The 13,054-nt window shown below is 40.7% G+C and overlaps 1 pseudogene; it reads left to right on the top strand.

Moving 5' to 3' along the window:
- The first annotated feature begins 5,978 nt into the window (after window positions 1-5,978).
- On the top strand, window positions 5,979-6,481 carry LOC103254774 (annotated as a pseudogene).
- Window positions 6,482-13,054: the final 6,573 nt, after the last annotated feature.

The following is a 13,054-nucleotide window of genomic DNA, read 5'->3' as shown; positions in this document are numbered from 1 at the left end:
TTCATATGTTTATTGTCTGCTTGTATGTCTTCTTTTGGAAATGTATTCATTTATGTCCTTCGCCTATTTTTTAAGGGTTATTTGTCTTTTTTGTTTTTTTCCCCTGTCTATTTATTTACATTCCTTATAGATTCTGGATACTAGGCTTTTGTTAGATGCATAATTTGCAAATATTTTCTCCATTCCATAGGTTGTCTCTTTGCTCTATTGATTATTACTTGTGCCGTGCAGAAGCTCTTTAGTGTAATTGGGTCCCACTTGCCAATTTTTGTTTTTGCTGTACTTGCTTTTGAGGACTTGTTAATGAATTCATTGCCTAGGCCAATATCCAGAATAATTTTTTCTAAGCTTTCTTCTAGGATTTTTATAATATGAGTACTTACATTTAAGCCTTTAATTCATCTTGAGTCACTTTTTGTGTATGCTGAGAGGAAGGGGTCCTGTTGTATTCTTCTGTATCTGCTTAGTCAGTTTTCCCAGCACCATTTTTTGGATAGGATGTTCTTTCCCCAATGTTCATTTTTGTCAACTTTGTCAAAGATTAGTTGATTATAGATCAGTGGCTTTATATCTGAGATTTCTATTCTGTTCCATAGATCTATGTGCTTAATTTTGTACCAATACCATGCTCTTTTGGTTACTGTAGTCTAGTAGTAAAGTTTGAAGTCTGGTAATGTGATGCCTCTGGCTTTGTTGATTTTGCTTACGTTTTTTTTTTTCCTAATTCTGTTTTTCATGGTGACTTTATTTTTTTCAGCCAAGGTTAGATAGATAACTTCCCTGAGCTGAGGAATACAATTTTATCTCTTTTCACAGATGGAACAGTGCTTCAAGTCTCCCAGCCTTATGCAAGGGGCTCTGTTAAAACTCATTCTCCCACCTCTCTAGCCCTTTTAGTATCTTTCAGGCTTCCAGCCCCTAGACAAGTCTCCTACTACCCCGTGGTTGTAAAACTCCCAGTCAAGTAAATAAGTGCAGCATTATCTCTCATTTAACAATCTTGCCTTAATTTCAGAGAAATACACACACACACACACACATACACACAGATACACATACATATATACACACATATATTTCAATGTGAAATAATGTAAAAATCATATGTATCATATATGTGATCACATATATATATATGAGATATATGTATTTTTTAAAGACTAGGTACTTCATTTTTTTCTGACTTTAATTTAGACAGTACTTATGGCATTAAGGAAATCCTGCAACATGAGCTCAGACTCATAGTCAGAGGTTCCCTCACCCAATATCATGAATGTTTAGTTTTCAGGTACAGTCAATGTTGAAAGAATTTTCAGGGTTAACTTCAGAGTCGCTTTCCATAGTATCACTCTGATTCTGAGACACTAGTCAAGAAACAGAATATTTGTGTTAGGTAAAACTTTTACTCACATACAATGTTTGTCTAACAGTATGACTGACTGTCATATGATAAGAACACACTTCTGTTTCTGTTATAATAATTTAATTTGAATTACATCTATGCTACATTTATCTTTTATCTATGTCACTATCATTATGGTTGGCAAATAACTATAATTAACAGATAGCGATCTCTTACCTATGTGGTAGGAGTGATCTAAATACTCCACATATGTGAATCCATTTTACCTTTACAACAAAGAACTGAGGCAAAGAGAAGTCACCTAACTTGCTAATGGTCGCACAGTGGTAGAGCCAGTAATCAAATCCCAGCATCCTAGTGCTAGAGCTCCATGCTTATTTAAGTGAGCACTTAAGTAAGGATCTGTTTGATGAATGGTTATTAACAATACTGTAATCATCATCACCATCACCATCACCACCATCATCATCATCTTTGGAGAAGAAGAGTGCATTTAAAGAAATCCTTGATGACTATAAGCAAATAGGTGACAGATGAATGAGAGAACCTAGGAGCAAAAATTACATTGAAAAAACTGCATAGGATTGCACCAAGCTCAAAGGTTTACATTTTCAATGAGAACTGTGGCAAGTGATCTTCTTTCACACAAGGCCCCAAGGTCACTATTTATGTAGCTAACAATTATGAGAAGTTTTTTTCTTTTAAATCCAACTTTACTTCTAAAATCTTCAGTTCTTATAACAGCAGATACAAGATTTAAAATATAGTAAATTTTCAAATTATTTGTGGTAGCACCCTGTAGAAACAGTGTTATGTATGTTGAAAAGAGAATTAATTTTAAAAGACAGGTTGGCAAATCTAAGCTTCTCTGTTTTCTGTGCCTCTGTTTCCTTGTCTGTAGCATAAACACTGTAGAGCAAAATTATCAGAGTTACTTTCAAAGGTTAATCTAGATAGTGTAATTGGGGCAGAGGAGTCCATGTCTGGATCACAGTATTTCTGAATCCCTAGTGATGAGAATAGGAGACACATCTGACAATTTTTTTAATTTTTTGAGTTGGAGTTTCACTCCATCGCCCAGGCTGGAGTGCAGTGGCATGCTCACAGTCACCCCAGCATCGATCTGCTGAGGTCTGGCGATCCTTCTGCCTCAGCCTTCCAAGTAGCCATAATTGTAAGCATGCACTACCACTCCCAGTTAATTTTTTGATTTCTTGTAGAGTTCAGGTCTCGCCAAGTTTCCCAGGCTGTTCTTGAATCCATGGACTCAGGCAATGCCCTCACCTCAGCCTCCCAAAGTGCTGGGATTACAGGCTTGAGCCACTGCACCCAGTCTGATAACATTTCTAAGCTTGGATGTGTCCTTGGGACTGGCTCTCCCTCTGTGTAGAAGGGAACTACTGCACAGCAGAGTGGTCTAGTAGTTGAGAGCACTGACTTCAGAGCCAAATGACCTGAATTAAATATTATGCTGCTACTTGCTGACTGTGTGAGAAAGGGCTGCAATTGTAATGGTAGGACTTTAAAAAGAATATTCTTATCTGGATAGATGAATAAGCCACCATGTCATGATTTGCAGTCAGTGACTTTTGGTCATGGTGACAGGGGTAGCCTCCTGGAAAGGGGCAGGGTGGATGTATCCTAGAAGAAATGATACCGACATCCATGGAGTCTGTCCTCATTTTATTTTTACACTTTGGTAGAGTGAGTCCAACATGAAGATCTTGTGTTTGCTGGGTACTGGGACTTCAAGGAGAATTCTGTGTCCACTCTGGTGGAAATGTAGGTGGGGCAATGTGCAAAGTAGCCCTGAAAGGCTGGTGGCAATGCTGAGACACTATTTCAAGGCAACAGTTGACAATGAACTTAAGCTCAACAAAGCAGCCCAATAGAAGAGTTGACAAGCAGCAAAGAAGTATTTGGAAGTTAAAACAATCTTTGGGAATTCTCAGAACTGTTTGGAAGATGCTTTTTAGTAAACTGAAGAAAGAGTACTTATAGGATATGATGATTTAAAAATAAGCATTTACTTGGAAATTTTGTAAATGATGAGCATCCAGTTTTTATTCTTGGAACATCTTACATGGTGCCCAGTACATTGAGAATGCTAAATCAGTGATCATTTTTTCCCCTTATTTATTTATCTTTTGTGAACAAAGGTACTTCCAAGGCCCCCAGAATTAGGACCAAGAGGATGGTGGTTTCCTGCAACCCTGTTCTCAGCCCCAGAGTAGGCTTGCACCATTGCCAAGTTTGCCATCCTGGGCTGCCTCCCCTGGTTGGTGTTCACCATCTTAAGTGCTGCTCTGCCCAGGACACTTGTTCCCTGACAACTGAGTGAATGTGGCAAAGCAGTATCTTCTGTTGGGATGCTGAGAGAAGCTTTCTCAGTGAGCCATTTGACAGCCATGACAGCCCATGCCAGAGGGACCTTTCCTCATAAGATGTGGAGTATGGATTTACCTGGGTTCCAGCCAGCAAGGTGGCAGGCACTTGCCTAACCAGCAGGGTCCACATGCACCTAACCTAAGCATTTCCTGCAAAAGAAGGGAAACATTCTCTTCCCCTTTGTCCTCCAAACAAATGACTTTAAACAATTGTTCAGATTCATTTCCTCTGTCTGACAGGCCAGGCTGACTCTGTCTTCTTCTGACAGTGACTGACAGCCTGTGAGCCTGTGGTCTACCTCTCCTGTTTCTTCCAGACCCCAGCTGCTTTTGTCCTGTTGCTAACAAGTGTCATATTCTGTACTGCCTTTGACAAAGACTGCAGGTTGGGATTGGATGCATTATTCAGTTGGCACCAAGGAACTTGTTTGGTTCAGGTCATGATGGACCCAGGACCTAAGGCAACACTTTCCAAGTGTGACATGTGTACAATAGGTAATACATGACATGATTTTCAATGATTTGTGGACTGAACATTTTACTACAGTTGAAAGATATTGGTTTTCACCTAGAGTATGAAGCTTCCCTTTAAATTAGGTTTTTTAATCAAAACATTTAAGGAAAAAGTGAATCAATTTTAAGAACACAAAGGAGAGGCCAGGCTTGGTGGCTTAGCCTATAATCTCAGCACTTTGGGAGGCTGAGGTGAGTGGATTGCCTGAGCCTGAGGGGTTGAGACTATCCCAGGAAACTTGACAAGACTTTATCTCTACAATAAATCAAATATTAGCCTGGTGTGCACACGTAATTCTGGCTACTTGGAAGGCTGAGGTGGAAGGATCATGGATCCCCAGTGGATCGATGTTTTTGTATGGCAAGAGTTCAAGGTGCTTTACAGCTTTGAAAGGGTCTGGTACCAGGTCTAAAGTAAGATCATGTTAGAGGCTGCTCCATGCAGAACTTGGGCATTATTAGACAAATGTGTAAAAGGTATGGTTTCTTAAGTCCAAACTAAGTCACAGGCAGGGCCAAGGCTAAACCAGTGGGTGGCCCTTGAAGGGCTGAATTGCATGAGGCTTGCTTCTATTGGATGAGAGAAGAAGAAACTTGGTGTATGGGCATCCCCGTTTTCCCTAATACAGTATAAGACACCATCATTTATAACTGTCAGCAGAACAGTTCAGACACCACAGAAGGCTAGAGGGTGTTGTTTGCATTTTAGAATTTGTGGATTTATACTTGGATTGTGGCAATTCTAGGCAGATGACAGTAAACTATCTGGTTCTAGCCCAATCACTATTTTCTGGTCAATGGAAGATAAGTATCTTGGAGAGGGGCACCTTTGACAAAGGCACAGGCCAATTCCTAAAATGCCCAAGCAGCACCACACTGGATATCTCATTCCTTTTTATTTGGATTTTTCCTGCCATCAAATTCTTGGCCAGTTTTCTGCTCAAGGCTCTGCCTTGCCCCTTTGATTTATTTTGAGGTTTTGGGGAGTGAACAAATAACACTCTATATTCTCCACCTGAAAGACAGGCAGATGAGTCAAGTGGATAGAAATCCAAGTATCATGGTCATAACTGAAGAAACTGGAGGAAAGTGGATCAGTCCGCTGGAAGCTAGTTAATCCTGAGTGGACGTGTTTATTCATCCAGATACTGGTGCAACCTCTTCATCTCACAGGTCTTCCCTGGTAGGGGCAGACTTTTTACAACATGTCAGAGAGCAGGTGGGTAAGGTCTGCAGGTATCCATGTAGAGGAGATAGGGAGGGTTGGAATTCTGTAACCTGACTCACGTTGCCTCTCGTGGGGAAAGAGGCCAAGAGTGTCACTCAGATGGGGCCCCTATGTGTGTGAATAAGGTCCTGGGGTCGCTGTAGCAAATTATCACAAACCAGATGGTTGCAAATAACAGAAAGGTACTCTATCACAGTTCTAGAGGCCAAAAGTCACAAATCAAAATGTAGGTAAGGCCATGCTCTGGTGGAAGACTCTACGTCTCCGCTCTTCTCAGTGTTCCTGCACTTGTGGCTGCATGCCTCCAATTTCTGCCTCTGTCTTCACATGGTCTTTCCCTCCTGTACGTGTGTGGTGCACATCCTCTTCTTACTCTTACATGGACATTGGCTATTAGATTTGGACCTAAGTCGGGTCCCAGCAGCAGCAGCAGCACCATCCTGTTCTCTGGCTCTCCTCGCCATCTCTCCTCGTCACTTCTGGAAACATGGCCTCTGGTGTGGCTGTCTCTGATGGCGTCATCAAGGTGCTCAATGACATGAAGGTGTGCAAGTCTTCCACACCAGAAGAGGTGAAGAAGCACAAGAAGGTGGTGCTCTCTTCTGCTTGAGTGAGGACAAGAAGAACATCATCCTGGAGGAGGGTAAGGAGATCCTGGTAGGTGATGCGGGCCAGAATGTTGATGACCCGTATGCCACCTTTGTCAAGATGCTGCCAGACAAGGACTGCTGCTATGCCCTCTATGATGCAACCTATGAGACCAAGGAGAGCAAGAAGGAGGACCTGGTGTTTATCTTCTGGGCTCCTGAGTGTGCACCCCTTAAGAGTAAAATGATTTATGCCAGCTCCAAGGATGCCATCAAAAAGAAGCTGACAGGAATCAAACATGAATTACAAGCAAACTACTATGAGGAGGTCAAGGATCACTGCACCCTGGCAGAGAAACTGGGGGGCAGTGCTGTCATCTCCCTGGAGGGCAAGCCTTTGTGAGGATCTTCTAGCCCCCTGCCTGGAACATCTGACAGCCCCAGACCTGCTCTCTGGGTTTACAGGCTGCCCCCTTCCTGCCAGACAGGAGGGACTGAGGGGATCCCAGCAGGGGGAGGGCAATCCTTTCACCTCAGTTGCCAAACAGCCCCTCACCCCCTGGATTTCCCTCCCTCCATCCCTGAGGGTTCTGGCCTTCCCAAACCACTTTTGATCTTGATTTTACTTGGGTTGAAGCAGACCAAGTTCTAACCAGAACCCTAGTTTGGGGGGAGCCTGTGTTTTGTTTTTTTAACAAAACCTCACTCGCCACCTGTTCCTCCCCCTTGCCATGCTGCCAATTTCTAACTGCATAATGACTCTGTGCTTGTCTGTTTAGTACTGTATACAAATGGAATGTTGTGGAGATGATCCCTCCCCATGCCAGCTGGTTCCTCTCCCTTTTCCCTTGGTCATGGCCATTCATGGAAGCAGGACCAGTAAGGAACCTTCGATTAAAAAACAACAAACAAAGACAATTAAAAAAAAAGATTTGGGCCCACTCAGATAATCTAGTATGATGTCATCTTGAGTTTCTTAACTTAATTGCATGGCAAAGACCTTTTATTTTAACCAAAGAAGGTCATATTCATACATTTTGGAGATTGGGACGTGGGCATATCTTCTTGGAGGACATCATTCAACATGCTACAATATAAAAACATGAAGAGTGTTCTTTCTCAGCAGTGCAGATATCAGGTTCATCCTGGTAACCCTCCTCCCCTTGCTGGTAACCCTCTAACCTCAGCAATCTACCCTCTTGGCAGCAGTCAGATGTGGTGCCCTTGAGTCACAAGAAGGTCCCAGGCAGTCTGACTACATAATCAGTAGTAATCACCAACTGCCCTGTCCTTTTTCTTTTTGTTTGCATGTATTTTAAGTAAATGTTTGAAATGATTCCTTGGTGAGTCCTTCCCTTGCCAACCACCCTTGGGATGATGAGAACTAGGGCTTTAGTAGAAAAGAAGAAAAATTATATTTTAATGCTCCAGAAATGTGTGGGAAAGGAAAGAGAGGGAGAGAGAAGGAAAAATGGCAAACAGCTGAAAAATCAGTGAAAACTTTTGTTTGATAGATGGCCCATAACTATTTTGTAAAAGGTGAGGACTGTGGTATTTTTGTTACTGTCTTGTAAATCCCCTCTTCTCCTTTGAAATCTTTAGAAAAACCTTTTATGTTCACAAATGATTGGTGAGGCTGGCTTCTGATGGGTGGGGACTTTAGGAAGTGTGGAGTTTCATATCTGAGTCAACCTAGTGCCCAGGAAAGAAGCTGTCCAAAATAACTCAGGATGCAAGAAGTAAAGAAAAGTGTGGGAAAAGGAAGATTTCAAAAATTTGCAGACATATAGGAAAAGAGTTTTGGGCTTCTACAGGCCATGTATTGGAGAGAAGTCTAGATCAATTATGAGTTGATCTTTTGGGGATAAGCAGATATCCATCTGATATCTGAGTTATATGTTCTTGGTCTCTTTTCCCCAATTATTGAAATAAATGCAAACTTTTTTGATGAATCAACATTTGCTTGATATTTTTACTCCAGAATAGTGACATTAAAAATGCATAACCATTTAAAAATACTTTGCATGTTTTTAATACAAAAAAGAAACAAATTTTTACTTCAAAACTATGCCCCTATTGTCACTCAGCAGGTAGCCCCTTGCAGAAAAATATCAAGACTGGAAGGAGAGAGATTGGAAACATGAGCAGAACTACACAGCCATTTTCCCCTAGATGTTTGTAATTGACCTCTCTGTGATGTAAGCAGCACAGTATTTGTAACTAGAATTGCATGTGCAAACAGCCTTTTGCTTAATTCCTTTGTGTACTTTCCTCTTCTTTTTTTTAACACGGGCCAGATATTAAGCAGAAGATACATGTACTTTATAATTATATACATTTCTTAATAGTAAGAGGGGCCTATACTTTTGCTTCCAGATGTGTAAGTGGAAGAATGTGGTGGGGAGTAGGAACCCAGGAGACCCCAGGAGTCCTCCCTGACATTCAACTTCTCAGGGCCTCCTTCCTATGGGAGTGAGAGAGGAGAATGGGAGAGATCAGAGCCCAGAATCTTTGCTCTAACCACGCAAGGCCGAATCTCTGTCCCCTAAATAGCAAGGGATTATATGCAGTTGCTTATCTAAGAGAGTGAGAATGAAGAATTCAGCAGAAGGATTTCCAGGAGATAGTAGGAGAGGGAAGAGGGCAGCCAGCAGGGGCGAATGAAGGTACAAGATGCAGGGATTGCTTCTTTTTCTGTGACTGGACACACCAGTCTCCCAGTAGTCTGTGAACAGCCTCAGCATCGGGCACAGGCAATATACAACTTTCCAAGATTATCCCTGTTCCAGGCTCATAGGAAAGAAGAAACAGGGTCACTGAACATTTTTATGGGTCAGAAAAGTGAAAAGCTTATGCCTGAGCTTTCTTCAAATGAAACAGGAGGGAGGCAGGACCTACATCTTCATTCCCTTTCACTCTACCCAGTTCTTTTATCCTCCTCTATTTACTCTGCTCTTTTTTTCTATGCCAACTCTTTGCTTCCCTCCCTTTTCTTTAGTAAGTCTTCCTATTTGCTTTTGTTGCTGGTGGTGTTCTTTCTTGACTTTTCCCCCCACATTTTAAGCAACTGAAAAATAAAAACCAAAGTTGACAAAACAGCAAGCTTATATTGCTTTATTACCTAACCTCTGAGCTTCTAACAATATTAGTATAATATCTCTCCCTCAAGAGTTGGTCATTTTGAGAAAATGGCTTGAGCCAGCAGCAACCTCCATAAATTTCATGCTGCCTGAGCTATGTGTGACCTCACAAATCCCAAAGTGGCCTTTCTCTCTTCCATTAAGACAGGTTAGCTGTTCTCCCCAGAGCTCTCTGTGGTAGAATTCAGGATTGAAACAAATTCACCATCGATTGTGTGATCCCAGCTGATATCAGCCCTTGTAGAATACTACAACAAAAAATCAAGGTTATAGTGAACTTTTATTAGAAGGCAATTTAAAAAAATTTTTCTCTTCTCAGGATGAAGGGTATATGAGGGGGAGTTCATTATAAAAGAGATTGTTGTGAACAAACTGTCTTTTGTGATGGTGGGAGGGTTTGACCTTCACTGCTACTCTAAGCTTTAGACTAATTACCAGCTCCATGAGCAGGCTGAACAATAAGTCCACTGAGCATGGGGTCTGAGTTCTGGTGGCTTGAAAGTGAGTCTTCAGAACCAAGAGCAGAAGAGAGTCATTTCTGACAATACCTTTCTAACTCAAGAAGGAATCCTGAGGGGTGCTGTCCAATGGGTTTTAAGGATATAGCACTGGATTTAGAATCCAGAAGAGACAGAAAGTTCTTTTTTGAATAAATGACCTATTGGCTTACCCTTTTGTTCACTGACTTATGCAATGCTGCTGGATCTCCTGTGTCATGTAAAACACTATGCTGGATATCAGGAAAGAGACAGTATTGTTTAGAGAAAATTTTTCTCAACATTTGGCATACACCAGGTCCTCTGAGGGAGATCATTAACAATGTAGATTTTTGCTATGAATACTAAAGGTTTTAATTAGGAAAATCTGGTCTGAGGTCCTGTCTACATCTTTTACAGACACCTCAAGTAATCTTTGCAAAGGTGGCCCTTTGTTGGCATTATGAGAGACACTAGCTTGGTGAAAAATGCAGATTTCAGGTCTTATAGACATTATTTCATATCTTTGCCTTATTTCTCTAATCAAGATCATACCATTTAAAATAAATTTTCCAGTAAATAGTGCTGGGAAAACTGACTGACCACATGCAGAAGATTTAAACAGGACACCTACCAATCACCAAACACAAAAGTCAACTCTAAATGAATCAACAACCTAAATGTAAAACCTCAAACTATAAGAATCTTAGAAAAAGTAGGAGATACCCTTACAGAAATTGTAATACGCAACCAATTCCTGATCAACACCCAGGTGTTCATACCAAAAGAGATAAGATAGACAAATGGGACTTCATTAAATTGATAAACTTCTGCAATGTAAAAGAAACCACTAAGAGAATGGGGAAACAGCCCACAGAATGGGAAAAAATACTTGCCAGCTATGTATCTGACAAAGGCGTAAGATCTACAAGGAACTCAAATATGCCAAAAGTAAAAAACAAACAACCCCATTAAAAAGTGGCAAAAGACAGGAATAGACATTTCTCAAAAGAAAATATACAGACAGCCAACAGACACATGTAAAAGTGCTCAGCCTCACTAATCATCAGAGAAATGCAAATCAAAACCACATTGAGACACCACCTAACCCCAGTAAGAATGGCCATCATTAATAAAGTAAACAGCCGGGCTCGGTGGCTCAGCCTGTAATCCCAGCACTTTGGGAGGCCCAGGTGAGTGGATTGCCTGAGCCTGCGGGTTCAAGACCCACCTGGGCAACTTGATGAGACCTCATCTCTACAACAAATCAAAAATTAGCTGGGCGTGGTAGCGCGTGCCTGTAGTTCCAGTTACTTGAAAGACTGAGGGGAAGGGTCGCAGGAACCCAGCAGGTCGAGGCTGCGGTGGCTGGGAGTGGCCTTTGCACTCCAGTCTGGGCGACAGAGTGAGACTCCAACTCAAAATAAATAAATAAATAAAATAAAAAAATAAAACAAAAACAACAACAGATGCTGGCAAGGATGCAGAGAAAAGGGAACACTTCTACACTGCTGGTAGAATGCAAACTAGTGTAACCTCTCTGGAAAACAGTGTGGCAATTTTTAAAAGAAACTAGACATTGACCTTCCATATTACCCAGCAATTTCCCTACAGGAATATACCTGGAGGAACTCCAAGCATTCTACAAGAAAGATACCTGCACATACATGTTTATTGCAGCACTATTAACAGTAACAAAAACATGGAACCCACCGTGCTGCCCATCAAAACTGGACTGGATAAAAAAAGTGATACATATACACAATGGAATATTGCACAACTATAAACAAGGACAAACATATGAACTTTGCAGCAACTTTAATAGATTTAGAGTCAATAATACTCTCTGATCTATCACACTCAGTGATTTATCACAGAAACAAAGAACAGAGTTCCATATGTTCTCATAAGAGGACCTTGAACATAATGCTATAAGAAAGCAATTGGCAGTGATGGGAAACTGTTGGTGGGGAGGTGGGATTCGCAGTTGAGGGAAACTGCTAAGGGAGGAAGGGGCATACCTCATTAACAGGGTATTTGCAAGATCAATGTTTGTATACCTAATCCTGAATTGTACCCTACATCTTTATAATAAAAATTAAAAAAAAAAATAAAAGTAGGATTTAAATGATCTTCATCATTAAACTGTTTTCTCTTCTCAACATTACTGTTTTCTTTTGTATACATCTTTATTAAGTGTGCACAGCATCAGTACAGAAGACTGTAAGAGTTGTCTTTGTGACCAGGAGCTTTCAGTACAGTAAAAAAAAAAGCAAACCATGAACTACAGTAGTTTAGTAAGTAACAAACTAGGAAATAAAACTCAGCTCAAACAAGCACAATATGCTCAATTCAAGGATCTAGGGTCACAAGATATATTTGTCACAATGATTTTTTCCACAGGAGTTCACTGGCTGTTGAGAGAGCTGGAAATAGACTGATTTAGTAACTTGAAAAACAGAGGTGAGCACAGTGGGATCAATCCTCCATTTACAGGATGTTTTCTGACAGTTTATGAAGATATACCTCCAATTTGCATATTAACATTTGCAATCATTTTAAAACAAAAGAATATCAATTAGTTATTGTTGGAAGCCGGCCAGGGGGCCCACTGAGCATTAGGAATCAGGGAGGGCCGTGGACCCCAAGACTGCTAGGATGTGTTCAGGAGCCGTTGACCCCATTTTCCTCCTCCTTTTACCATGAAGCACAAGTAACCTAAAAAAACTCTGCTGATCTAAGCTGAAGGCTCTGTGACTGTGACAGGCATGGCTCACTCTAGAAACCCATTGTTTCTGTTTCCCATAAACTGCGGTTTCGGCTTAGGTATTAAATATAATTCAAACTCAGGTCACATTTGGGAGCCTTTTACATGATACAAGTCTCTTTATAAAATTTTAAAGTATATTTGTAGAATTAGTGTATACTTATGGAGAGCTGTTTTCAGATTTTCAATGGTATAAATGATTATCAAGAGTTATCAGAAATGACCCAGCACAAAGCTTGGGCTGGGCCACATTCCTGAGGGCCCAGCATGTACTTTGGACTGGGCTGCATTCTTTTAGGCCGGCTTTAGCTACAGTTAGTGTAGGGTTTTTTCTATTATAGAAATTGAATTTATTTTATTCATAGAAAGTATTGTAGAATAGGCTATGCTAATGTCAGGGAATCATGTTAGTTCAAGCATGACCAATCATGATATTTTGAGGTTTAATAAGAATACAGTTAACTTTAAAAATTTCATTGTCTCCATTTTCTACTATTGTGGTTTTGACCTTAGTACATTTACAGTTTATATTTGGGATTTATTTTTAGAAGCTTTGCTGCTGATAATCAGCTTTATGTATTAGGATTAGGAAT

The sequence above is a fragment of the Carlito syrichta genome, unplaced genomic scaffold (genome assembly GCF_000164805.1).
Source record: "Carlito syrichta isolate Samal-C Ts95f unplaced genomic scaffold, Tarsius_syrichta-2.0.1 Scaffold9595, whole genome shotgun sequence".
Lineage (NCBI taxonomy): Eukaryota > Metazoa > Chordata > Mammalia > Primates > Tarsiidae > Carlito > Carlito syrichta.
This window is presented reverse-complemented; position numbering and strand designations above follow the sequence as displayed.